Consider the following 26,482-nt stretch of genomic DNA (forward strand, 5'->3'; position numbering starts at 1 on the left):
TGCCTCCCTGCCCTCCAGGGCTGGATTAACTTTTTGTGGGCCTGGCACCAAACATATTTGTGGGCCCCCCCGGGGAATGATTGTAAAAGACAGGAGATCAACACAGAAATTGTCTTTCACACAGCACATAGCTGCACAGGTTTTATTAACAATAGAACGGTGTGAGGGGTGCAGGAGCTCCCATTTAGTGCTGGGGGTGGGGATGTGGGAGGGTGCAGGAGTCAGGACATGGGGGGGCTGGGTATGTGGTGGGGTGCAGGGGGCTGGGGAGGGCGTGAGGGGAGTGCAGGGGTCAGGGCAAATGGCTGGGTGTGTGGGCTCAGGTCGTGGGGTACTCACGGCAGGGGGCTGGAGGCATAGGTGCTGACTTTGGTTTTGCCGGTGGGTGCCCTCCCTAGGCCCCACCCCACTCTGCTCCTCCCCCCGCCCACCGCTCACTCCTCTCCGCCCCCTCCTCCGAGCACCTTTGCCAGTTTGGGGGAGGCTGTTTTCAGCATATTTATAAACATTAGAGAAAAAAGGTGAGTGAGGTAATATATTTTATTGGACCAGCTTCTGTTGGTGAGAGAGACAAGCTTTTGAGCTTTCACAGAACTCTTCTTCAGGAAGAAGAACTCTGTGAAACTCCAAAGCTTGTCTCTCTCACCAACAAAAGATATTACCTCACCCACCTTGTCGCTCTAATTTCCTGGGAACAACAGGGCTACAACAACACAGCATACAAAAATGCAAGATTCACATGAACAGCACAGAGTGACCACCATCACACCAGGATACTATTTTCAGGATTCATCTTAGCATAATGTCATCATCACACCAAGGAAGTAGCACTACCAGCACAGAGAGATCAATATAGCCACAATATAGCCACAATGAATGCCAAAAATTCACAGTACAAGCACACTGGGATCCACACAGCAGGATAGTAGTGTCAGTTTAGCTCTCAGTTTAGTGGGGATACACTCAGGGACTGAGTCCAAAAGTACAGCTAAACACAAGGGCACCTGCAAATAGCTGTACTAACAGCAGGATCTACACTGGCACAGTAGGAGGAGTTGCATGTCAGGGCACTAATTCCCAATTCCAGTGCAAGGCAATATGGGATCCAGGCACCAGGTCTTTAGTACCAGAATTTGTACTCCCAGGAGGGTGGGATGGAATTATAGAAGTTACAGGGGGAAAAGCCCTCTGTGATCATCCTGGCTCAGACCATCTCCCTGCGAATGCAGGGCTGATCCTTACTGCATGTTTTGTCCAGTCTCCTTTTAAAAGTCCCAAGCCTTGGAGTTTCTAGCTGTGACACTCTATACCAGACATGCATCTGAGGAAGTGAGTATTCACCCACGAAAGCTTATGCTCCAATACTTCCGTTAGTCTATAAGGTTCCACAGGACTCTTTGTTGCTTTTTACAGATCCAGACTACCATGGCTACCCCTCTGATACTCTATACCAGGGTTTCTCAGACTGGGGGTCGGGACCCCTCAGGGAGGTCATGAGCTGTGAACCTCCACCCCAAGCCCCGCTTTGTTTCCAGCATTTATAATGGTGTTAAATATATACAAAGTGTTTTTAATTTATAAGGGGGGGGGGGGGGTCGCACTCAGAGGCTTGCTATGTGAAAGGGGTCACCAGTACAAAAGTTTGAGAGCCATTGCTCTATACCTCGGGGGAGCGGTGTGCTGTGCACTGTAACCCCCATATTCATCATTTGTATATATTTTTTATATTTCATATAAAGCATGCCATGTAAGGTATCATGGGAAAAGTTATGATTTGCTGAAACCCACTGTTCTGTCAAAACATGTAATAATAATAAATGGAAATATACCTATCTCATAGAACTGAAAGGTCATTGAGTCCAGCCCCCTGCCTTCACTAGCAGGACCAAGTACTGATTTTGCCCCAGATCCCTAAGTGGCCCCCTCAAGGACTCAACTCAGAACCCTGGGTTTAGCAGGCCAATGCTCAAACCACTGAGCTATCCCTCCCTCTGGTGCTACTGGTTGCCTTTAGTTGGGTGAGAGGTTGAAGCGCAAGGTTGGGAGCTACTCAGCTGCAGAGCCAAAGAAAGCACGCCTGCTGCCTACAAGAAGCAGGTAGGAGAAGGAGGCGGGGCCGCACCTGTGGGGTCGCTCAGCCCCTGCTCCAGGAGCAGAGTTCCCCTCGCTGATTGGCTGGTGGCCAAAAAACAGCTAAACAGCACTGCAGGTGTAGTATATTACACTACACTGGCCACACTGATCAGCAACTCAGAGCCGGAAAAATACTTCCTTGATCGGTGGCAGCTCCCGCTGCCGGCTCTGCAAAAAAACTGCTGATCGTCCCCCCCGCTCCCTCCGCCCCGGCCGAACAGCTGATCGCTCGCAGGCCCCCACGGGCCCCATAAACAGTTAACTGGTGTGTGCCCCCTATGGCTGGAGGGGCATGCCCCAATTCCACCCCCTTCCCCAAGGTCCTACCCCCGCCTCTCCTCCTTCCAGGAGCAGCGAGCTTGCTGGAGATCAGCTCTTCCCCGTCCCTCCTGCTGGGAGACAGCTGATCGGCGGCAGGGAGGGGTGCCTACCTTGCTGAAACCAGAAAGCCCTGCCTAGGCAAAAGCTGATAAACAAGCCTATCTTCAACGAAGGAAAGTGTGTTTACCTCAATTTACATATAAGTAGTAAATAGGTCCTTGAAAGGCAAGAGGAGGAGATGGTATGAAACAGAAAGAACAGTTTGGATTTCAGCAAACAGAAGTGGAGAAAATAAAAGAAGCATGAAGCCTCCTTCACCACCAGACTCCATGTCTCCTTCTTTACTGCTTGAATAAACTTTACTTTGAAGGGTAACCCTCAAAAGAATCCACTTCAAAGGTTCACTGGACTATAAAAGAAAGTGGCAAAGAACCCCAAGTTGTCTCTCTTTCACCTAACAAGACAAAGGCACCAGCACGTTTAGGCCTCTTGGAGAGATCCTGACTAAGGGTATGTCTACACTGGTAAGTTTCTGCACCACAAGTTATATCACTTTTATTAAAACGCTGGAATTAAACCCCTGTGGCGTGTCCACACTGTGCCCCTTGTGACTTTGGAGCGCATCCACATTAGCAGCTCTTGCAATGGCAAAGACAGCAGTGCATTGTGGTAGCACCCCACTGTGCAACTGGCCACAGGGTGCTTTGGGAAGGGTTTGCAATGGCTCATCGGGCAGGCACAGCATCACATGATGCAGGTTTCCCAATCCCATTGTTCCATGGGCATCCTACTACATTGCCAGCTGCTTTTCAACTGAATGGGGGGGAGACAGTGTGTGACAGGAGTTTGTGTGTGTATGTATGGAGGGGGGAGAGAGACTGTGTGTTTTGGGGGACAGAGAGTATGTCAGTATGCTGTCTTGTAAGTTCAGACAGCGGCAGGAAGCAACCATTCCTGAGGCGCGGGAGGGGGAAACCTCGACATCAGCCCCCGCCTTCCTCCCTGGGCTCTCGCACAGCACTTTCTCTCTCTCTCTCTCTCTCTCTCACACACACCCCTGCCTCTGTGTTCAACAGCGTGAGCATTCCACATTAATGGTTTGCTTCTTGTCCTGGAGCAGATCAGCACAGCACACAACAGCTGTCAGAAACGGTGCTTTGAAAGGGGAGGGGCGCATGTCTTCAGGACAGCCGAGTTCAAAACCATGAGCAGAGCGGTCACTTGAGGCATTATGGGACAGCTCCGGAAGCCAATTACAGCACAGAAAGCAATCAAGTGTCTACACTGGCAATAGAGCACTGAAGCCTCTGCGCAAGTAGCCTTATGACTCTCATCAAGGTGGATTTTTTGCAGTGCTGCAACTGAGGGGTTTCTGCACACGAAGTGTCTTGGCAGTGTGTACACATCTGCAGTTTGAGCGCAAAAAGCTGCTTTACTGTGCAGAAACTTGCCAGTGTAGACAAGCCCTAAGGAGAGGGTCAATCACCATCTTGCAAGAAGACGGTGGGTGAGAAAGGCCATCTTAAACAAAGCCTTGAACCAAAACTTGCTCTCAGCCGCCCACACGGCTCCTCTTCAGCCACTAGGGAAGACGTGCACCACTGACAGGAGGAGGGTAGTGTGGACATACCCTGTAAGTTGACCTAACATAGGTCAATTTAAGACTCTAGTGTAGACATGCCCGAAGTCTGTATGAAAAATTATAATTTCCAGGAAGATGATAATGGAAGTGAGACAGGAAGATTCAAGACACAACCACACATCAACTGTAGACACTCCAAAGCTGGGGCATCTGAAATGCTTGTCATGTTGACTGCTTTACAGAGCTGTTTATGGTTTGCTGCCTATCCCAAGGTCTGCTCTTATTTGGATGGGTCTCTCTGGTGTCTTGTAAGACTAGCTTACGGAACGTTAATCAAACCCAAACTTGACTGAGTACAGGAAAAAATCCCATTGTTGTAATTGCCATAAGTAGGGTGACCATATTTTCCCCAAAGGGAAAACGGGACACCCCACAGGCCAGCTCACGGCCCTCCGGCCGCCCACCCGCGCAGGGCCAGCCTGAGGCTCCCCTCTACCCCCACCCCCAACGCGGAGCAGCCCAAACTGCTTTCCTGAGCCCTCCCTCCTGTGTGAGGCTGGCATTGCCGCTCGCTTCTCCCCCTTCCCCCCGGCACATTCCTCCATGCCCTGCTAGGGGTTGCACACCAATTTTTGGCAAAATTATGTATTTGTCCAGTTTACTCTTGCCAACTGATTATCAAACGGGATAAATGCCCAGTTTTGCCAAAAAAGTCGGAATGGCAGGGTCAAGGCTTAAAAATGGGACTGTCCGGACAGAATGGAATGTATGGTCACCCTAGCCATAAGGCAACATCACAACAAGGCTAACCAGATTTTCAAAGTGAAACACCACAACACCTGTCATGGAAGGGATGAGGGAAAGCATGGGTTGCTTTTCGTATTAAGGAGATGTACATTGGAGGGTAAGAGAGAAAAATGTCCACTACTCTCTTTCCTTTTCCTTCCTTAGGGATTTGATTCTATATATGGAAGGGCTCCTTCAAAGACTCGTGCAGAGGATGAGAGAGTCACACCTCTTCCAATTTACACCTCCTCCTTGATCCTGCAGTGTCTCCACTGGTGTGGGTCAACCATAGCCTTTTGTAACACACTTCACTAGGAGAGGACCCCTATGTGCATGCCCTGTAGGCAGAGACTACACATGGGGGCTTAGGCTCCAGACACCCCATTTTACCTTCCATACATAGGCGCTGACTTTTATTTTTCCCGGTGGGTGCTTCACCCCCACTCTGCCCCAATGCCCCACCCCATTCCACCCCTCCCTCGAGGCCCTGCCCTCACTCTGCCTCTTCCTGTCCCTGCTCCACCCCTCCCTCAAGGCCCCGCCCTCACTCCACCTCTTCCTGCCCCCGTTCCGCCGGTTCCGAGGTCCCATGCCAGCTGCCGAACAGCTGAACGGCAGCCCAGCTGAACAGCTGTGGGTGTTGACTACCCTCACTATTTTTTTCCATGGGTGCTTGAGCCCTGGAGCACCCACAGAGTCAGTGCCTATGCCTGATTCTCTCCTCACTTGTAGCAGTGTAAATCAGGAATAACCCCAATGAAATCAATGGAGTTTCATTAATTTTTATACGAATGTACCATAGATGGTTCACCAGCCTGGGAATCAGTCTAATGAGTGGCGCTGTGATTCAACAGCAGATATAAACCCAATCTGACAAGCCAGAGAAGGCATGTCACACTGGCAGTGCAAGCAAGAATATGAAACACACTTCTTGAGTTGAAGAGGGTACTAAGCAGGGGTGAGTCTTGCGGGCATAGCTATACTGGCAAAGGTGCTGTAGTGTAAACAACACCTGCCTTAACCATGTTTTTGGACAGTTAATTTCCCTTGTTTCTTGAGGAAGAGGTGTTAGTGAGGTGGGATGATTGGAGGGCACCTGTGGGATGGGAATGATCTGCCACTTTAGCTACCAGCTCTGCCCTCCGCCTGGCCCCACCATGCCCTGGGTAGGGATGGACAAGCCACAGGAAGAAAGGAGGATGGTAACTGATGGGCTGTGAGGAGCACATCTACCAGCTGGAGGCAGCAAGAGGAGTAGCAGGAAGCCCCAGATGTTGTATCTACTTCAGGGAGCTAGTGTAAAGGAAGGGGGTCTGCACAGCCCTCTGAAGTACAGGAGCACTGTTGATGTGTGGAATGGCCCATTCACCTCAGTGGGGTGTGCTCAGATGAATTAGGATGCTCCAGAGCAGTGGTCCCCAACCTTGTTTTGTCTGGTGGGCACCAGACAACGAGCCACGGAGGACCGTGGCAGCAGACGAGCATCCCCCAAATGCCGCCGACAAGCGGCAACGTCAATAGGCGTTGCTGCTGAAATGCCACCGAGAAGCAGCGTCATCCAGAGGCGTCGCCGCCGAAAATAGGATGACTTGGATGACGTTGCTTCTCGGCAGCATTTCAGCGGATGCTTGTCCGCTGGCCAGTACGTGGGCGCACTTAGACACCCCGGTGGGCGCCATGGTGCCCGCGGGCACTGCATTGGGGACCCCTGCTCCAGAGAGATGAATAATCTAACACAATAGCTCTGGGTAGTGTGAAATGACCCATTCATCTCAATGGGAGTTCCCCTCTACCTCAGTTTCAGTTGAGGAATACCATTGTTCAAGGTAATCTCACTATGCATGTCAGTTTTAGAGCAACTGGAATATTAAAATTTTCTTCTTATTGGGGGGAGACAGTATCTGAGGAACGCCTGAACCAAATTATTCCAAACTTGTACCATTGCCCCTGTTGTGGCATTGATAATCTCAATATGCATGTTGATTTTTGAATACTTTGAAAATTAAAAGAAGCTCATAATGCAGGGGGAGGACATATATTGGGAACCTCTTAATCAAATGACCTAAATTTGCACCATAAATTCTACCCCAGTCCCTGAATAGCTTTTTAATTATTGCTTCCCCAAAAGGGAAGTGGGTAGTGAAAATTATCCACGATTGATCCCAAGAGAGTAATATCAGGATCAGACCATAGTTTGAGCCCCAAGTATGGGTAAAAAGTAGTAAGAGGCAGAGAAACCCAGGTGAGCAGGGTCTCACTGCTGCTGATCAGGCTGGTCTTCTGCAGAGCAGAGGGAGCCCAGCCTGCGCTCCCCCCCATCGCCCACCCCTAACCCTGGCTGGAGCAGTGGAGCTGTTCCCTGAGGCTGCTGGAAGAGGGGCCCCAGCTGCAGCAAGACCAGGGACCACAAAAGTTGAACAGCTGCTAGGCAATTAACACAGCTGTCTACTAGCTGATCAGTGGGGGCAGGGCTGCCCAGGAACTATTGATCCCTGGCTGGGGCTGCAGCTCTATTGCCAGTGGGTGCTAAGCACCTGGAGCACCTATGCTTCCATATCTCCCCTTCAAGGTGAAAGTATTTTGCTCTCCTTAAGGGCAGAATGTGTGAAACACCCACACAACAGTAGCTTCCTTAAAAAATAAAAATTAAGAGAGAATCAGATGAAAACAGTTCACATAGCATATCTCCTCTGAATATTTTACAGGACCCAGAAAGGCAGCGTCACTTAGCTTAGTTACAGAGGAGAAATGAGACACGTAATGTTTTCCTAAGCAATTTCCTTCTCTGAGCTCCTTGGTCTGTGTAACAACCTTGCTCTGCTCTATCCAGAGAAAGAGAGCTGGTGTACCTCATTTCCAATCCAAGATTGCACGCCCCATTTTCCAGCCCAGGTTTCTCCAGATTCAGACATACATAGCAACAGTCGGAGAGATGTTGTATTCCCCCCCTTCAGGAAATGTGTCACTGAGAAGACAGGCCCTTTAACAATGGTTTAAAAATCTGCCATTCAAATGCTTAATCACCAAACCCAAACACTGCCTTCCACAGATTCATAGATTCTAGGACTGGAAGGGACCTCGAGAGGTCATCGAGTCCAGTCCCCTGCCCGCATGGCAGGACCAAATACTGTCTAGACCATCCCTGATAGACATTTATCTAACCTGCTCTTAAATATCTCCAGAGATGGAGATTCCACAACCTCCCTAGGCAATTTATTCCAGTGTTTAACCACCCTGACAGTTAGGAACTTTTTCCTAATGTCCAACCTAGACCTCCCTTGCTGCAGTTTCTTCAGTAGTAGGAGGCAGAGAAACCCAGGTGAGCAGGGTCTCACCGCTGCTGATCAGGCTGGTCTTCTGCAGAGCAGAGGGAGTTTGCAGTTTCTTCAGCAAGGGAGGTCTAGGTTGGACATTAGGAAAAAGTTCCTAACTGTCAGGGTGGTTAAACACTGGAATAAATTGCCTAGGGAGGTTGTGGAATCTCCATCTCTGGAGATATTTAAGAGTAGGTTAGATAAATGTCTATCAGGGATGGTCTAGACAGTATTTGGTCCTGCCATGCGGGCAGGGGACTGGACTCGATGACCTCTCGAGGTCCCTTCCAGTTCTAGAATCTATGAATCTATGAATCTGTGGAAGGCAGTGCTTGGGCCCTCCAGCCTTGGGTTGCCTCTCCTGGCTGGGCAGGCAGAGCCCCCAGGGGCTGCAGGAGGTGCTGGCTCAGCCGCTCCTTTAAAGGCGGCTCGGCCAGGCCGGGCTCAGAGTGGCGCGGGAGGCAGAGGCTGATGCAGGCAGCGGGGAGTGGCGGGGATCGCTAGTTCGTGCCCCTGCAGGGCTGGGCTGCCCACCCCAAAATTGGCCAGAATGCCGCCCCTTACAATGTGCTGCCCCAGGCAGCATCTGTGGAAGGCAGATACTTGGGTCTGAGTGGGTTCAATTTATTCAGGACTCTGTTTAAAACCTTTTGTGCCTCAAGTTTTCCCTTGCCTATAAATAGATGCTAGAGACACTCTTTCATGATGAGCTTAACTGGAAATCTGAAGGCCGGGCAGGAATGATGTCAGTATGCAATAGCCCTAGTGGTGGCAGGGGCAAGGCAGGCACAGGAGTACATGGTGGGATGAAGTGCATGGATTGCCACTCTGCTCTCTACATTGCCAGCTCAGCTAGTTAGTCTGCTGGTGTTTATAAAATGCAGGACAAAAAAAATACTTCCATCTCCCTAATCACAGCATGATACAATGATGCTACATTGCAATATCATGACATCATATCTGTCTCTCAGAATATTACTTTTTACTTTTTTAATAATAGTCAAAAGAGTAAATGTTTTGCTATTCCCAGTGTAGATACAACCATGTCAGTCCCGGGATATTAGAGAGGCAAGGTGGGTGAGGTAATATCTTTTATTGAACCAGCTACTGTTGGAGAAAGAGAGAAAGACAGACACTTTTGAACCACACAGAGCTCTTCTTCAGGTCTGGGAAAAGTACTCCAAACATCACAGCTAAATGCAAAGTAGAACAGATTGTTTAGCATAGATAATATTTTCATTCTCTGGACTGACAGCTTAAACTCCCTCATAGATTTCCAATACAACTTCAACACCCACCACTGGTCCATTAAACTCTTTCTGGAACACTCCCACACTAGTATCAACTTCCTAGACACCACAATCAGCTTCAAAAATGGAACCCTACAGACAATTATTATATACCAGAAACCCATAGATCATCACACCTACCTTCATAGATCCAGGAACCACCCCAAACACCCCAAGAAATCTGTTATCTATAGCCAGGCACTCAGATACCATTGAATATGCTCCAAGGAGAAAGTCTGGGATATGCATCCTAAGTCACTTAAACCTGACTTCAAGAAAAAGGACACTCCACCAGATAAATTGATTGCAACCGGCCACCCAAATACCCCGAGACACCCTGCTTCAATACAGAAATAAAACCCTCTCTGACTGCACATCTCTAGTTGTCACCTACCACCCCACACTGGAACCCAGAGAGGGTATCATCAAACAACTACAACCCATACTCAAAGGAGACTCCATCCTGAAATAAATCTTTCCTGAACCCCCTCTTCTGGCCTTCAAACAATCCCCCAACCTCTCCAAGCTCATCATCAGAAGCAAGCTACTCACAAACCAGGACACACCAACTAAAAGCAGATGCAAAAACAGATGCAGAACCTACACACATATCTCCACTGTTACAATGATCAACACCCCTCACAACACAACTTTCAAAATCTATAGATCTAACACATGCCTATCACAACATGTGGTGTACCTCATCCAGTGCACTAAATGCCCCAACAACAACTACGTGCATGAATCCGGACAATCACTACACTCTCGAATGAACTCAGACAGGAAAATTATAAAAGACCAAAAATAGTGAACACTTTTCACAGAGAAATCACTCTATATCTGACCTATCGGTTCTCATCCTCAAAGGAAACCTGCCCAACACTTTCAAAAGATGAGCCTGGGAGCTTAAATTCATAACTCAAGTCAGATATCAGGAATGGCAATATACAAAAACCTGTAGGAGAACACTTCAACCTCCCTGGCCACACAATAACAGACGTAAAGGTAGCCATCTTACAGCAAAAAAAACTTCAGGACCAGACTCCAAAGAGAAACTGCTGAGCTCCAGTTCATTTGCAAATTTGACACCATCAGATCAGAATTAAACAAAGACTGTGAATGGCTAGCCAACTACAGAAGCAGTTTCTCCTCCCTTGGTGTTCACACTTCAACTGCTAGCAGAGGACCTCACCCTCCCTGATTGAACTAACCTCATTATCTCCAGACTGATTCTTGCCAGCATATATACCTGCCCCTGGAAATTTCCATTACATGCATCCGACGAAGTGGGCATTCACCCACAAAAGCTTATGCTCCAATACATCTGTTAGTCTTAAAGGTGCCACAGCACTCTCTGTTGTTTTTTACAGATCCAGACTAACACGGCTACCCCTCTGATACTTAACTCTGCTAGACAGGAAAAATCATGGACTGAACAGAGATACTGGATTTATGGCTTATTACAGCAATCTGTAACCCATTAGCCTCCTCTGTTTGTCTTTTGACTGCAGAGGTGTTAATGGGCCACTCTACTTTGAATAGCCCCTTAGAATATGTGCTAAGTACTTATGCTAAACAATGTGTTCCACCTTGCATTTAGCTGTGATGTTTGGAATACCTTTCCCAGATCTCAGGCCCTGGCTACACTCAGAACTTCAAAGAACTGCCCCAGGAGCGCTCCCACAGCAGCGCTTTGAAGTGCGACCGCTCCCAGCGCTGCAGGTACTCCACCTCCACAAGGGGATTAGTTTACAGGGCACTGTTTACACTGGCGCTTTACAGCGCTGTAACTTGCTGCACTCAGGGGGGTGTTTTTTCACACCCCTGAGCGAGAAAGTTGCAGCGCTGTAAAGCGCCAGTGTAGCCAAGCCCTCAGAGTGGTTAATCTGTATCAGCAAAAAGAACGAGGAGTACTTGTGGCACCTTAGATACTAACGCATTTATTTGGGAATGAGCTTTTATGGGCTAAAGGGGGTTTTAGCCCATGAAAGCTTATACCCAACTAAATTTGTTAGTCTCTGAAGTGCCACAAGTACTCCTCGTTCTTTTTTTCCCCAGATCTGAAGAAGAGCTAGCTCTATATGGCTCGAAAGCTTGTCTCTCTCCAACACAAGTTTGTCCAATAAAAGATATTACCTCACCCACCTTGTCTCTCTTGCTATTCCCAGACATACTGAAAGGGGGCGGTGACCTTTAACAAAAATCTGAATTTTTACACCATTTAATCTGAAATGCCATGCAGATGCCATAATCCATACATTTTAAACACAAGCAAATAATTTAAGAAGCTAATAACACTAAAAAAGATGGAACAAAACTATTTTCACTTTTTTGATTTTGCTAAATTTCACTTTAAAGTTTAACCATCCACCAACTGTGCATTAGTCTATGGATCAGATGTGCCTCTTATGCTAGTTTAATAAGGGTACAATTCAGTTTCCATGGAATTTTGTTTGATTCATACTGCAAGTGAGATGAGAATCGGGACCTAAATCTCTACCTAATCTAGAACACAGGTGTTAAAAATGATTTAGCCTTGAAACTTTTTTAAAATAAAGTGGATTAAATCCGCCAAAACTTTGTTAATGCAGATTTAAGACTCCTCAGTGGACCTTCCAGATGAGCTAAATTTAAACCTCTGAAAACAAGGGAAATGAAAGAATTAAGTCACATGCCATCCCCGCAATGCAAAATCAATCCTGCCCCCTGTGAGTGATGCCCCAGCACACCAACAACAAATGTACTAGCACTCTACCCTCAAAGACGTTACAGAATACTTGTGGAATAGAGCACATGAACACTCGGAGGACAAATTTTAACATCCTCTCTTTACTAAGGCAAAACTTAGTGCCCTGCAACAAGGAACCTCTGTATTTTATTCAATGAGTCTCTACTGCCTGAACTAAAAGACCCATCTCTTTAAGCCAAGTCTGCAAACGTTCATGAACCTCTGCAGCCAACCCATCTCCAGAGGGGTACACAGTACACTGAGCTGATGTGAGTTACACTGGGTTTAGGTCAGGTATAGCAAACAGCAGTGACCTACACATGGCCTACACTCAAACACTGAGCCTAATCTACACAAACCACACCAGACTTGCAAAATATTACCTCCCCTTCATGCTTGCCCAGAGCATTTCTTCTGAGATATTTCCTTCACTTACCCTCACTAAGCACTGGAGACCAGACATATATGTCACCAGACTGCTGACAATCCCAATGATAAGAAGACACCTGTGTTCACCTCCGCAACATAGCCTACAATACTCAGTACTACCATGAGGCATACTTGCTCTCTCAAGGTACTCATACACGTCTCTTCATATCACAGTCACCACTCTGCCATGCTACTCCACCCAACCCTCCTCCATTCAATACAGCTGCACATAACACAATGAATATAGCTGGAATGCATGTAGATAAATGCTGGAATTCAAATCTTGGCATACAACACAGAGAATGGCACATTCTTTTAGTCCTTCATAACTACTTATGATCAATGATATCTTAACTCAGTTCATGCAAAGCATACTGAGAAGAGGTGATTGCACACCTGGAGCTCGGCTTATGGCCTGAAAACCTAATGCAGCTTTTCTCCCCCAAACATGCACACACAGGCACTCACAGATAGGGCTGGGATGCAGGAGAGGAGGAGAGAAGGCGTGTGGACCATAAGCAGGATTGGCCTTTGGGGCCTCATTATGTTACAAAGATAGCGTAACACTGTTGCAAAAAAATGCGAATATAATTTTGGGATGTACTAGCAGGAGTGTTGTAAGCAAAACATAAGTAATTCTTCCGCTCTATTCCGCACTGACCTATGAGGAAAGATTGAAAACATTGGATTTCTTTCATCTGGAGAAGACTAAGAGGGGACATAATAACCGTTTTTTAACTACATAAAAGGTTGTTATAAGGAGAAGGGAGAAAAATTATTCTCCTTAACCTCTGAAGATAGGACAAGAAGCAATGGACTTAAATTGCAGCAAGGGCGGTTTAGGTTAGACATTAGGAAAAACTTCTAACTGTCAGGGTGGTTAAGCACTCGAATAAATTGCCTAGGGAGGTTGTGGAATCTCAATCATGGGAGATTTTTAAGAGCAGGTTAGACAAACACCTGTCAGGGATGGCCTAGATAATACTTAGTCCTGCTTTAAGTCCAAGGGACTGGACTGGAGGATCCCTCGAGGTCCCTTCCAGTCCTACGATTCTGTGACTCCAAAAGGGGTTGAGAAAATATTTTTTTAGGTATGGCAGGACTAGAGCCAAGTCAGTCACGTGTGAACCTAAAGGAAATGCTCCTCGTGTCATTCAGTTGCTTGTTGTATGGTGGAAAATCAACTTCCAGTGGCTAAACTTACATGAATTTAGAAATGATTAAAAGCAAAAAGCTAGCATTAATGCAATGCTAAGTCTTGTTATCTTAGTATAATATAGTCAAGAATTCCAAACCCAAAGGTTGCCCTTGCAATGTTAACATCCTGTATGTTTTATATGGTATACTCTAACAAACAGTAACACACTAAGGTTCACATTTAACCAGAGTTAGGAGTTATGGAAAGTATTACACTTCTGCAACACGGTCAAGTTAACTTAACTACCGCAATCTCATATTTTGAAATGTCCTGACTTTTGAGTTCTAGATCTCATAACCTTGATGTTGCATATGTTTTGGCATTTAATTTCCCAGGAAATTTTAAAGGGGAAAAAACAAAGAAAATCTGTTAGTAATTGGATTTTGCACCTTACACTTTGCTGGACTGTCTCAGTTTGAAACCATGACATTTTCAAAAACCAAGGTGAATGATATTTTTTCTCATTGAAACAATCATACCAAAATCCTTCACCAGCAAAGAGGGAGATGTTTTAAACTGTCTTCCAGTTAATCCAAAATGATATTTTCCCTACAAGGGGCACTATTTTGCAGGTCTGCCTATACAGGAAGCTCTTTGCTAATCCTCAACAAACAGAATTCACCAGTCATCCTGCCTGTACAGCAGGGAAGGCAACAAAATATTAATGATAGCAACATTTAGTGACTGGGCTTTGAGGAGAGGAGTTTTAAGTTTACCCAAGACAGCCCCAAAACAAACTTTAACTGACATAGCAAGAGCTGAGTAGCAGGTTGTTACAATACCTAGAAAAAAAAAAACATAGATTCTGTAAGGGGGAGGGGGGCGTAATTTTTTACCACATTGTTAATACCAACAAAATAGTCTTGTTCTACACCATATGTATAATTGCTGCCATTTACTTTCATCATTTTAAGGCAACTCCATTGCATTCCAGCGTCAGCGTGGGAAGAAGCTGTGGGAAGAGAAACTCAGAGGTGTGAGGACCATACAGCCAACAACAAGCAGAAGACACGACTCACACTACTGCTGCTAGAAAACTTTGTTCTACTATCTGTGCTGTCAGGTTTTCCTGGCCATTCCATTCTTGGACCATTAAAAATTAGACTTCACGGGGTGTGGGGGGGGAAGTAAACTTACCAGAGTCCTCCTAGGGCCAGGTCCAGCAAAACTGCCAGCAACTTTGCACACATAAGCTGGAGGAATAGATAGCCAGGGTACGCAAACGCCACTGGAGAAAACAAGCCAAAGGTGAGAAGTACAAATCTGGAGGGCCCCAGTACCAGCTGGAGGGAGAGAGAGAGATGAGGGTTACACAGCTGGCGAGAACAGGACAGATATATAGGGTACGTCCAGACTACCCGCCGAATCGGCGGGTAATAATCAATCTATCGGGGATCAATAGATCACGTCTCGTCTAGACACGATATATCGATCCCCGAACGCGCTCCCATCGATTCCGGAATTCCACCAGGGCGAGCGGCGGTAGCGGAGTCGACGGGGGAGCCGCGGCCGTCGATCCCGCGCTGTGAGGACGGGAGGTAAGTCAAAATAAGATACGCAACTTCAGCTACAGGAATAGCGTAGCTGAAGTCGACGTATCTTACATCAACCCCCGCCCCCCCAGTGTAGACCAGCCCATAGGGTGGGGTGAACAGCTAAAGAGCACCCAAAACTTGCTGGATAGGGAGAGACAGCGGTTCCCAGGAGCTGGGAAGGAAGCACCGCTGGAAGGGCAGAATGCCAGTGTGACACAGAATATGCTCCCTTCCTCCCCGCCCCCGAATTTGCTCCCAGTAGCTGTGAGCAAAGAGCATGCACAACTTGTCATGCCAATAATAAAATTCACTTTGCATTACTGTTGCTATATGCGTGGCTGGGGTTAAACAGCAATTGTTGCCACACAGATTCCAATGTGAAACTGTAGAACCGGAATTCATTTGCAAACTGGACACCATCAGATTAGGCCTGAATAAAGACTGGAAGTGGTTGGGTCATTACAAAACCTAAACCTAATTTCCCCCTACTGTTACTCACATCTTCTTGTCAACTGTCTGAAATGGGCTACACTCATTACCACTTCAAAAGTTATTTTTCCTCCCTTGTTATCCTGCTGTTAATTGAATAGTCTCATTAGACTGACCTCACACTAGGGACCTCAACTCCCATCCTTTCGTGTATTTATACCTGCTCCTGTATTTTCCACTCCATACATCTGATGAAGTGGGTTCTAGCCCATGAAAGCTTATGCCCAAATAAATTTGCTAGTCTCTAAGGTGCCACAAGGACTCCTCGTTGTTTTTGCATCATCAGAAATTACTCCTGGCTAGGCCAGGAGTGAGAACAGATTCTTAGCTGTGCATCAGGGCAGTGAACTTTGTAATAAGTACTCTCCTAAACCACCCCCCATGACCCCACTCCTCCATGTGAATGGGAGATATAGCCCCATACTATGTAGGAACCTGTCACTGAATGAGAAGAAGGATAATAACAATTGAAAAGTGGACAGAGGATAATACCTCAAACACAATGAAGTCCAAAGCTGGACAAATATTTACCACCGCCTAGTTTGTATATAGCACTTTTTGTCCATAGATCTCAAAGCACTTTACAAGGGAGGTCAATATTATCATTCCCATTTAACAGATGGGGAAACTGAGGCAGAGAGAGGCAAATGACTTCCTCAAGTAGCAGAGTCAGGTATACACCCTAGGTTTATGCACTAGAGTCCCCTTTCAATTAGTTTAATTTAGTGGCTTGCATTTCACTTAGTGATAAACGAGCGGTGTGTCTTTTTGCATGTTGGTAACCACTGCACAGCTTGTCATGCCAATAACAAAATTCATTTTTCATTATTGTTAAGTGTGTGATTGCGGGTAAACAGCAACCGTTGCCCCATCATCAGAAAGGTTTTCCGGCTGGCCCAGGGGCGAGAACAGATTTTTCGCTGTCGGGTGAGGGGGGCCCAAGCCGTTTTAATCCACACTCCCGTTAACCACTCCCCACTCCGAGGTATCCCCTACCCTCCCGCAGTGTCACAGAGGGGGCTCCCCGCTCCCCTCCGAGCCGCTGCGGGCTGCCAGTGCTCTGCGCCCCGGAACCCGGAGTCAGCGCAGCATGGGGTCCCCAGCAGCGCGGAGCCCCCACTCGGGGGAAGGGCTGTTTCCATCGGAGAGTTTCTTCCCCTCTGCAGTCACGGGGGTAAGAGGCCAGCAGCCCCCTCCAACCAACCCCCTGCATCGGACCCTTCTCCGCCGCCGGGCGGCAGCGCCAGCCCGCTCCCCTCTGCCCCGCGCACGCCCCGCTGCCCCCTCCCGGCCCGGGCACGGCGCGGAGAGCTCACGCACCGGTCCCCCTGGCTGCTGGCGGCGGCTGGAGCCGGAGCTGGGTTTGAAGGGGCCGCCAACCAGGCCGCGGCTGCCGGGCCTAGTCCCGCCGCGCAAGGGGAGGAGCAGGAAGCGGCGGCCGAGCGGCCCCGGAAGGAACAAGCCTGGCGCCAATCCGCGGCCGGGGCTGCGGCCGGGGCGAGCGTGGCCCGGCTGCCGGGAGCCCCGTGGCCGGTGCGCGGGCTGAGCGCTGAGTTCTTAGCGGCCCCGCCAGCAGTTCCGGGCGGGGGGTGGCTGTTGTGCTGTGCCCCAGCCGCGGGAGCAGCTCGCGGGGACTGTGCTGCAAGGAGCTGTCATTAGAGGGGGGTGTAGCTCGCCTCTCCCGGACATGCTCTTTAAAACAAACGTTCCTTTTCTAAAGCAAAAGCACTGGAAATGCGGTGCTAGCTCTGCTGTATAGGGCAAGGCTCGGGGAGCAAGTTCCAGGAGAACTCACCGCTCTCCAAAGTCAGCCTGGATACCTGCTTCACCAGTGTGGCCAGCTGGCCCCCTTTCGCACTTTCAGCGTGGTCCAGTCCAGCTCCTGTCCATGCTGTCTTTATGTATCGAGTACAATCCCATGTTCCAGTTGGCACCCTCCTTTTCTAGCCCCTGTTAACCTCACTATTGTTATTTACTTCAAGAGTGGAATGAGTTTATTTGCAGTTCTATAGTTTATGCAAAGTGTGGCTCAGTATAGACAGGGCTGGCAAAGCCTTATTCATACCTTAGCCTGGGGTGGGCAAAATACGGCCCGCGTGCTGGATCCAGCTCATCTAACATTTCTGTCCAGCCCACCAGGCTCTTTGGCTGCCCCCTCACGATCTCTGGGCCATTAAAAGTCCCACAAGTAGCGGGGCAGAAACCGGCCAATGGGAGCTGCAGAGGCTGTGCTTGTGGACGCGGCCAGCGCATGGAGACCCACTACCTCACCTCCCCCCAAGGGATGTGCAGAGACATGCAAGCAGCAGCAGGCCACTTCTGGAAGCAGCGTAGGGCCACAGCAAGCAGGCAGCCTGCCTGAGCCCTGCTGCTCTGCCAGCCGGAAGCTGCCTGTGGTAAGCGCCTCCTGGCCAGAGCCTGCACCTTGCACCCCCCTCCCGCATCCGTGCCCCAGGTTAGAACCCACTCCTACACTCAAACTCCCTCCCAGAGCCCACACCCTTTACCCCCTTCTGCACCCCAACCCCTTGCCCCAGCTTGGAGCTCCCTCCTGCACCCAAACTCCCTCCCAGACCCTGCACCCTCTCCATTAATATAGTAGAAATGTGCAGCCTGTGATGACTTACCAAAATTGGTGGTGTGGCCCCCCTGAAAATTATTGCCCACCCCTGCCTTAACCTAATCAATGTCTGAAAGATTCAGAATTGCATTCAGCCACTAGATGTCTCTGTGTGCTGTACAGCTGTAGTTCCGCCTAAGCAACACAGACAAAGCTGGAACTCAAGCTGTGAGGAAGCTTATTCCTGAGGGCATTCTGCACCAAAAAAATTTAAAATTCTGTGCACAATATTTTAAAATTCTGCAAGTTTTATTTGTCAATATATAAATGCAGAGGCTCCAGCATGGCAGTGGGGAGCACAGGCTACTGGCTGCACGAAGGTGGGAGATCACCCTGCAGCCTCCCCACCCAGTAGCGGATTTACCAGGGAGCCACTGGCTCCATGGAGCCGGGCCCACACTCCAGGGGGGCCCCGACCAGGCCCACTCTTCTCCGCCCCCTGCTCTCTCCTGCGGGGGCAGAAGCTTGGTGCTCCTGGCACTGAGGCTCCTGCTGCAGTAGGGCAGCCAAGGTCCCCCTCCCCTGCTTCTTCTCACAGCTTGCTCCCTTCCTGCCCTCCCCATCCCTGCCGCCGATCAGCTGTTTGCCGGCAGGAGGGTGGGGGAGGAGCACAGCCACAGCATGCTCATCTGGGGAGAGGAGACAGAGAAGAGGTGGGGTGGGGTGTTGGGGAGGGGGATGGAACGGGCATACCTACTCTTACTGCAGAGCTGCACAGCCAGGCTGAAAAAAGAAGGTGCTGCTCAGCTCCCCAGACATTGCAGCTGGACACCACCTTCTGCTGGTTGAGCTCCCTTCTGTGTGCTGGGAGCCATCCTTCATCTTGTACAACAGTGAGTGCCATGGTGGGGCAGGCAGAGCAGGGGGACAAAGGCAGTGGGGAAGGAAGGGGCATGGGATGGGGAAGAGAAGGGGATAGGGCAGGGATCGGCAACCTTTGGCCCGCAGCCTGCCAGGGTAAGCCCCCTGGTGGGCCGGGCCAGTTTGTTTACCTGCCACATCCGCAGATTCAGCCGATCGCGGCTCCAGGCAAATGGGGGGCTGCAGGACGAGGGATGTGCTGGCCGCGGCTTCTCGCAGCCCCCATTGGCCTGGAGCAGCAAACCACGACCAGTGGGAGCCGCAATCGGCCAAACCTGTGGATGCGGCAAGTAAACAAACTGGGCCAGCCCGCCAGGGGGCTTACCCTGGTGGGCCACGTGCCGAAGGTTACCGATCCCTGGGATAGGGGAAACGGGGGCCCAGCATGCAGATCCCCTTGGCAGCAGCTGGGGATCCCCTGTTAAGCAGGCCCATCAAACCCTCACCCTGACAAGCCCCACCTCCCCTGCATCTGTACCACCCCAATGAGCCCCCCCCAGACACCCTCCCCACTGAGCCCCAACCACCTACACCTAGCCCCCCACCCAAATGAACCCTGTAGATAAATCTCTGTATTAAGCATCTTCACATAACTTTCATATGACTTTGTATTATGCCTCTCTATATAACCTTGTATTAAGCCTATCCGTATATGACCTCTAACTTTCATATGACTTTGTATTATGCCTCTTTATATAACCCTGTATTGAGCTATTTTCATACAACTTTGTATCAAGTCCTTTGATATAGGAACTTTGTATCAGTTCCCTATGTAGAAAAACTTAGAAAACTTTGTTTTAAGCCTTGGTATAATGTTATAGCCCCTAAGGATAGTTAAAGTAGAAGAAAAATGTCTTTTTGCTAGGAGTTGAATAAGATTCCCCCTCCCCACACTCCCTTAAATCAATTGGCATGTTGAATGAATGAGGTGTGAATGACCAAGGCGTGGAAGGCAAGCACCTCCAGACAGCTAGTTGGAGAGGGGATGGAAGCCAGACCCAAGGACAATCAAACTTGTCAAGTGGGCTCACTAAAGAAGAGCAGACATATTGAGGCCTGGGGGGGTTAGAATCAAGCACCTTCTTTTGGAAACACCCTCTTTGAACAGTATTGGAACAACACCCAGATGGAAGCAGCACACAGATTTTGAATCTGGTATAGATTTGCAAGAGAGGGAAGCTGCTATAAATGTGAGGTGTCTTGCAGAGGACCCTGGGTCTTGTCAACATCGGAGCATTGATCCAGATCAGCAGAAGCCTGGCTCCACCCCTCCTCTATCTAACTCACCTGGCCAGTGAAGTTAAGGGGAGCAACTAATTGGTAACAACAAGACAGAGTGTGTTTGTGTGTATGTATGTGAGTGCATGAGTGTAATATAGATCATATGATACAGTGTTAATTGATGCATGTATTACCAATGAATGTGGTGTTTGCCTTATTCCCCCTGAAAAGATCCTGTGCAGTACTTTAAGTACAACAATCCCACCTCTCCTGCACCCAGACTCCCTGCCCCTGCCCCCGGTGAGCTCCACCCACTTTCACTTGGTCCCCCTGCAGACTCCCATTGCCCCTGCACCTGGCACCTCCCTATGCATCCAGATCCCCCACTGAGCTGCCTGCACCCAGACTTCCCCCCACAGAACCTCTTACCCCCATCTGGATACCCCCACACTAAGTCCCTCTGCACTTGGATCCTGCTGCCGGGCTGAGCCTCCCTGCCCACATCTGGTGTGCCTGGCACAAAAGGGGCAGGGCCCCAGGGTGTTTCTGTGGCAGGCCTGGCCCTTGTGCTGTGTCAGGGTCAGGTTCAGTCTCACTGCCAAGTCCCTGTCCCAGGGGAGGGGGAAGGCTGCAGGGTGATCTCTCACCCATGGCTCCAGGGACGATTTAAAGGGCCTGGGGTGGTAGCTGCAGCAGGAGCCACGGGCCCTTTAAATCACTGCCCAAGCCCCGCCGCCACCCGAGCCCCACCGCCTTTTCCCCAGGCCCTTTAAATTGCTGCCAGGGGAAGCCTATCCAGCTCAGTATGGTGCACCAGCTCTTGCCGGTACACCGTACCAGGGCGTACCGGCTTACTTTCACCTCTGGTGTGAAGGAAACTGAGAACGCACAGAACAGAGAGAGAGGTGGTGGCAAAAAGCAAGCAAGCCGAGCAGTAGCCTGTGAGTGCAGTGTATGACTCTGGGTAATGGCTACAGAGAGAGCTTTTGGGTATAGTGTTGTCTAAAAAAAGGATTAGATCTGCAAGCTAAGAACTGCTCCTTTTGTTCTTCGTTCCTCCTACATTCGGAGAAGCAGAACTTTGTACATACCTTGTAAATAAACAAGCCTGCACCAAAGAAAATATCAGCCTCCATCATCGATTTCTACTCTTAACTGGAACGTCCCCCAGGGCCCCGAACTATGATGAGGCACTCAGGTCAAATAAGGGCACACAGTACTTATATGGCTCCCAATAACTTAATGTCTGAGTACTTCACAAGCTTTAATGTGTTTATCTTCATAGCACCTCTGTGAGGTACGGAAACTTATTATCCCCATTCCACAGATAGAGGATGGAGGTTCATTAATTTAAATGGAGGTTAGGAGCCTAAATACTTTTGTGAATCTAGGCCTAACTGATTTGTCCAAGGTGACACAGGAAGCCTATGGGAGAGTAGGGAATTGAACCCAGCTCTTCAGCTAGCATCCGAACCACTGGGCTATCCTTCTTTACCCAATCCTCTTCTTCTCACTCAAGTCCTCTGCAAATGCCATGACCTGTGCAGGACTTCCTGTTGATCTCAGGACATCCAGAAGCTAGCAGAGCCCCATCTTCTAGCTGCATTGTAGACCCTAAAATGAGGACACTTCATGGAGTATGTCTGTGCCCTGCCACCACCATATCCCACCTCCAGAAGAGGAGCAGCACGCACAGAGGGCCTTGTGTGGGCCGAAGAACAGAGTCCAATACGCTGCAGCGCCACCAGTCCTCCTCCTCCATCCACAACCAACAAGATCCACTGCTTTATGAAAGAAACAATGGCCTGGGATTAAGGCACTGTCAAAGGGTGGAGTTGCAGAAAGCCGGGGGTTCAATTCCTGGCCTATCTCACATTGAAAGTCACTGATAGTCTTTTCATTGACTTCAGGGGGGTTTGGTTTAGGCCCTTATTCATTCTGTGCTTCACTTCCCACTCGGTAAAATGGGGATAATCATACTTCCTTACCTCACTGGAGTGCTGTCGGGATAAATTAATATTTGTGAGATGGTCAGATACCATGATGGTGGGGGGCATAGAAAACCATATAAATAATCCCTCCTTACTCCTTGTAGAAGTAGAGAAGAGTGTTTAGCTCTAAAGTCTTCAAGCAAGTTTATGTTGTTCCACAGCATGCAGACCAGGACTTAGATTGTTCTTCCCTATGACAATAAATATTTTCATTTTAACACTGGAAATACTGTCAATCTGACATATGATATATATTTCACTGTGATCTCTGCTATGTTTCAGTCCCTTTCTCATTTATATCTATTGATTAACATTTGATCAAACTGTTATGGAGTCCACCACATGTGGAAAATTTTATGGGTGCTGGTCTGCTATAGGCATAGCAACAACAATGTGGCAAAAAGGATATTACATTGAAACCTCCTTGCAAGCTCCCACTACCGTAAAAGGGCTTCTGTTTTGTATCATAAATATTTGTAACTTGTGGTCATAACTACCAGCCAGCCAAATCCAAGAATGGTAACTTCTTAAATATAACTGAGGTGTAATAAACTTGAATTATTCATATTTTTTAATATTAAGTATTAATAATAAATATGAGTTTAACCATCTGAAATTAATTTAAACTGAGTACTCGACACCAGCGCTCTCTTTCCATAAAGCTCACCTGACCTTTATAGTTTAGTTTTGGGCTCCAAACCTGCAGACACTTATGTACACACTTAACTTTATGCACATCAATATTTCCATAGCCAGATCCTGAGCTGGTGTAAATTCACTTCAAGAGAGCTACAGCTTTACACAAGTTGAGGATCTGATCCATAGAACTCAATAGGACTGCTCAGATGTTTAGAGGGAATCAGGTGGGTAAGTGTTTGCAAGATCAGGGCCTGACTTCAATGAGAGTTTTGTGCACATAAAGACTTGAGTAGAAACTGTGTAAGAACTCAATGTTAGGAAAATACCTGCTGACAAAGACAAGCCTATTTTAGTTTAACTGATGAATGTAATTTGCAACCATTCATGTTAGGAATTCTGGGACAGAACCTCAGCTAGTGTAAAACAATTTAATATGCTAATTTACACTAGTTGAGACTCTGATCCCTTTATTTGGCCCTTCCATCCCTTTATTTGGCCTCTCAATTATATCAGTGCAGCTCCATTGAAGCCATCCTTTTTGTCTCAACACACTACATAAGTATGCTCAGAGGTTATGTGAGTTTAAGTAACATTAAATATATGTAAACATTTGATCTGCTTAATTTTTTAAAATATTTGCAATGAAAGTTTTGGATGAGACAAAATAACTTATGTGTCATCCAGTTCCTTTGATGCACTGCATTAGAATTCCTGTGTCTGAGTACATATCACAGAGCCAACTTCCTTCACTTCTATTAATAGTTTGAAATTAGGTCACCATTCTTGTAAGAATGAGCTAAGTCTATACCACTGATTTTAGGAAAGTTATCTTTATAAAAATGCTGGGGCTTTTTTCCACACTAACACCGTTTGGCACTGCAGCTTATCTTTAGTCAGTAATATCTGCTCTAGCAAATGTATTCCATTCTGGCAGGTTCTCTTATATTTGTTTACAGTGACCCCTGCTGCAAGAGATTAAGACAGACATCACTTTAAGCCTTTAAAATGTGTTTAACAATTATTCCAATATTCAATTGAAAGTACCCTCCAGTAGTAAGATGAGGTAAAGAGTTTAAAATCTGGAAGTCCTCAGTTAGAACAGTTTGAATTAAAACTAATCTACTCATGTTCTTGTTTTTTCTCATAAATATGTAGAATTTTCCTTTCTAGTGCAAGGCAGCATAAGCACAAACTAAAATAGTTTTTTGTAGAATGTTTGTTCTGTGTTATTGCTAACTTTCTTCTTTCAAGGGTTAGGCTTGACACCACGGAAATCATTGGCAAAATTCCCATTGATTTCAGGCCATAAGGTTAATAAAGTATTAGTGCCCCAATTGAGGAAAGCACTTAAGTTGGTGCTTAAATTCATCACTGTTCAGGACAGCATTCAGACCCAGATTAAGCAAGGTACTTGAGCACATGCCTAACTTAAAACACAAGTGGTCCCATTGACTTCAATGGGACAGAAGAATAAGATTAAAGTTAAGCACATGCTTAAATGCTGTCCTGAGTAGAGATGCTTTCAAGTGTCTGGGTTTAAATATGCTCAGCACAGTAAAACTATTGTCCACCTGCTAGATACAATCTATGTACATGTTTTTCTTCAAATATATATGCACATCAGATTTTTAAAAGCTATGTTAAAAAAAACAAGATAGTAAAAGATAATACTTCACACACCTCGTCTCGCTAATATCCTGGGACCAACATGGCTACTGCATGTGTAAACCTGCCAGGTGGAGCCAGCGCCAACAAGGGCTAGGTTCAGTATCTAGGGATTCCTTTTCAACAATACAACACAAAACTGGCTCGAGCCCCCACCCCGTGACAATTATATACCACCCCCTGGGTGCCTCTAAGAGGCAAACATTCACCTCTCGCAAGCACATAGTCTGAGTGTAGCAAACACTTTTAATAAAAGAAGGGAAGTAACTCAGTGTTAATTTGGGAAAACACCACAAATAGGGTTCATAAACATAAACCATGAGCAAAAGACCCATCCCCAAGTAAGTTGGGCAGTGTCCTTTTCCCCTCAGGTTCTTAAGTCCAGCAACCCAAAAGTCCCTTTAATGTGCCTATCCCTTCTCTGTACCCCACTCACAGTTGCTATCCTTGGCCAGTGCAGCCCCAGAGTTCAGAGCAGGGGTCGGCAATCTTTCAGAAGCGGTGAGCCAAGTCTTCATTTATTCACTCTAATTTAAGGTTTCGCGTGCCGGTAATACATTTTAATGTTTTTTAGAAGGTCTCTCTCTATAAGTCTATATATTATATAACTAAACTAGTGTTGTATTGTAAAATAAACAAGGTTTTCAAAATGTTTAAGAAGCTTCATTTAAAATGAAATTAAAATGTTGATCTTACGCCACCGGCCCGCTCAGCCAGCTGCTGGTCTGGGGTTCTGTTCACCTAGGCCGGCAGCAGGCTGAGCGAAGCCTGTGGCCAGGACCCCGGCTGGCAAGGGTCCGGCAGCCAGAACCCCAGACCAGCAGCGGGCTGTGTGGGGCTGGCGGCCAGGACCCCAGACCAGCAGTGGACTGAGCGGCTCAGCTCCCTGCCGCTAAGGGGTTCCATCCGCCAGCTCCTGCCAGCCGGGATCCTGGCTGCCGGATCCAATCAGCCCGCTGCCAGTCTGGGGTCCCGGCCCTCCCCACATACAGTGGGTACCTACCTTCTCCCTGGTTCTGGCCATTCTCTTCCTCTCTCTGCACTGAGCTGAGGGTGGCAGTGCACTGAGCACAGGGCTGGGGGTGAAGGGTTGGGCCAGGAGCTAAAATGAGGGAGGGGGCTCAGGGTTGGGGCAGGAGGTTCGGGTGTGGGGCACTTACCTGGGCAGCTCCCATTTGATCTGAGGGGTGCAGATGGGAATGTGGGGAGCGGGGTGCAGGAGCTCCCATTTGGTGCTCCGGGTGGGGGTGGGGATGTGGCGGGTGCATGGGGTGTGGGGGGGCTGGGGATGTGTGGGGGTGCCAGAGTCAGGGCTAGGGTTGTGGGCGTGGGATGAAGGAGTCAAGCAGAGGGCTGGATGTTTATGAGGGAGGTATAGGGCTCAGGGCAGGGGTCTGGGGTGTGTGCGGGGCTCAGGGCAGAGGGCAGGGTGTGTGTGTGGGTGGGTCAGGGCTCAGGGGAGAGGGCTGGGTGACTGCCTCCCTAAAAACTCCCAACCCTCCAGCTCCTTGTCCCCTGACCACCCCCTCCAGAGACCCCCCACCCTAACTGCCCCCCCAGGACCCTCCTTGCTCCCTGTCCCCTGACTGCCCTGACCTCTATCCACCCCCCGCCCCCTGACAGACCCCAGGACTCCCATGCCCCATCCAACCCCCCTGCTCCCTGACTGCCCCCTCCAGAG

General features: G+C 48.3%; 1 protein-coding gene across 2 annotated transcripts in view; it reads right to left on the reverse strand.

The window, feature by feature from the left end:
- SRBD1 (S1 RNA binding domain 1) overlaps nucleotides 1-17,265 on the reverse strand; it is a 229,492-nt gene extending 212,227 nt beyond the window's left edge. For both annotated transcript variants that reach the window (XM_065589554.1, XM_005296117.5), the window contains exons 1-2: nucleotides 17,125-17,265; nucleotides 14,918-15,063 (exon numbers count right to left, since the gene is read on the reverse strand). The gene's annotated coding sequence lies outside the window, so the exon portion shown is untranslated. The remainder of the gene's footprint in view (nucleotides 1-14,917; nucleotides 15,064-17,124) is intronic.
- Between the last annotated feature and the right edge of the window lie 9,217 nt (nucleotides 17,266-26,482).

Source organism: Chrysemys picta, chromosome 3, assembly GCF_011386835.1.
Source record: "Chrysemys picta bellii isolate R12L10 chromosome 3, ASM1138683v2, whole genome shotgun sequence".
NCBI classification, from domain to species: Eukaryota; Metazoa; Chordata; order Testudines; family Emydidae; genus Chrysemys; species Chrysemys picta.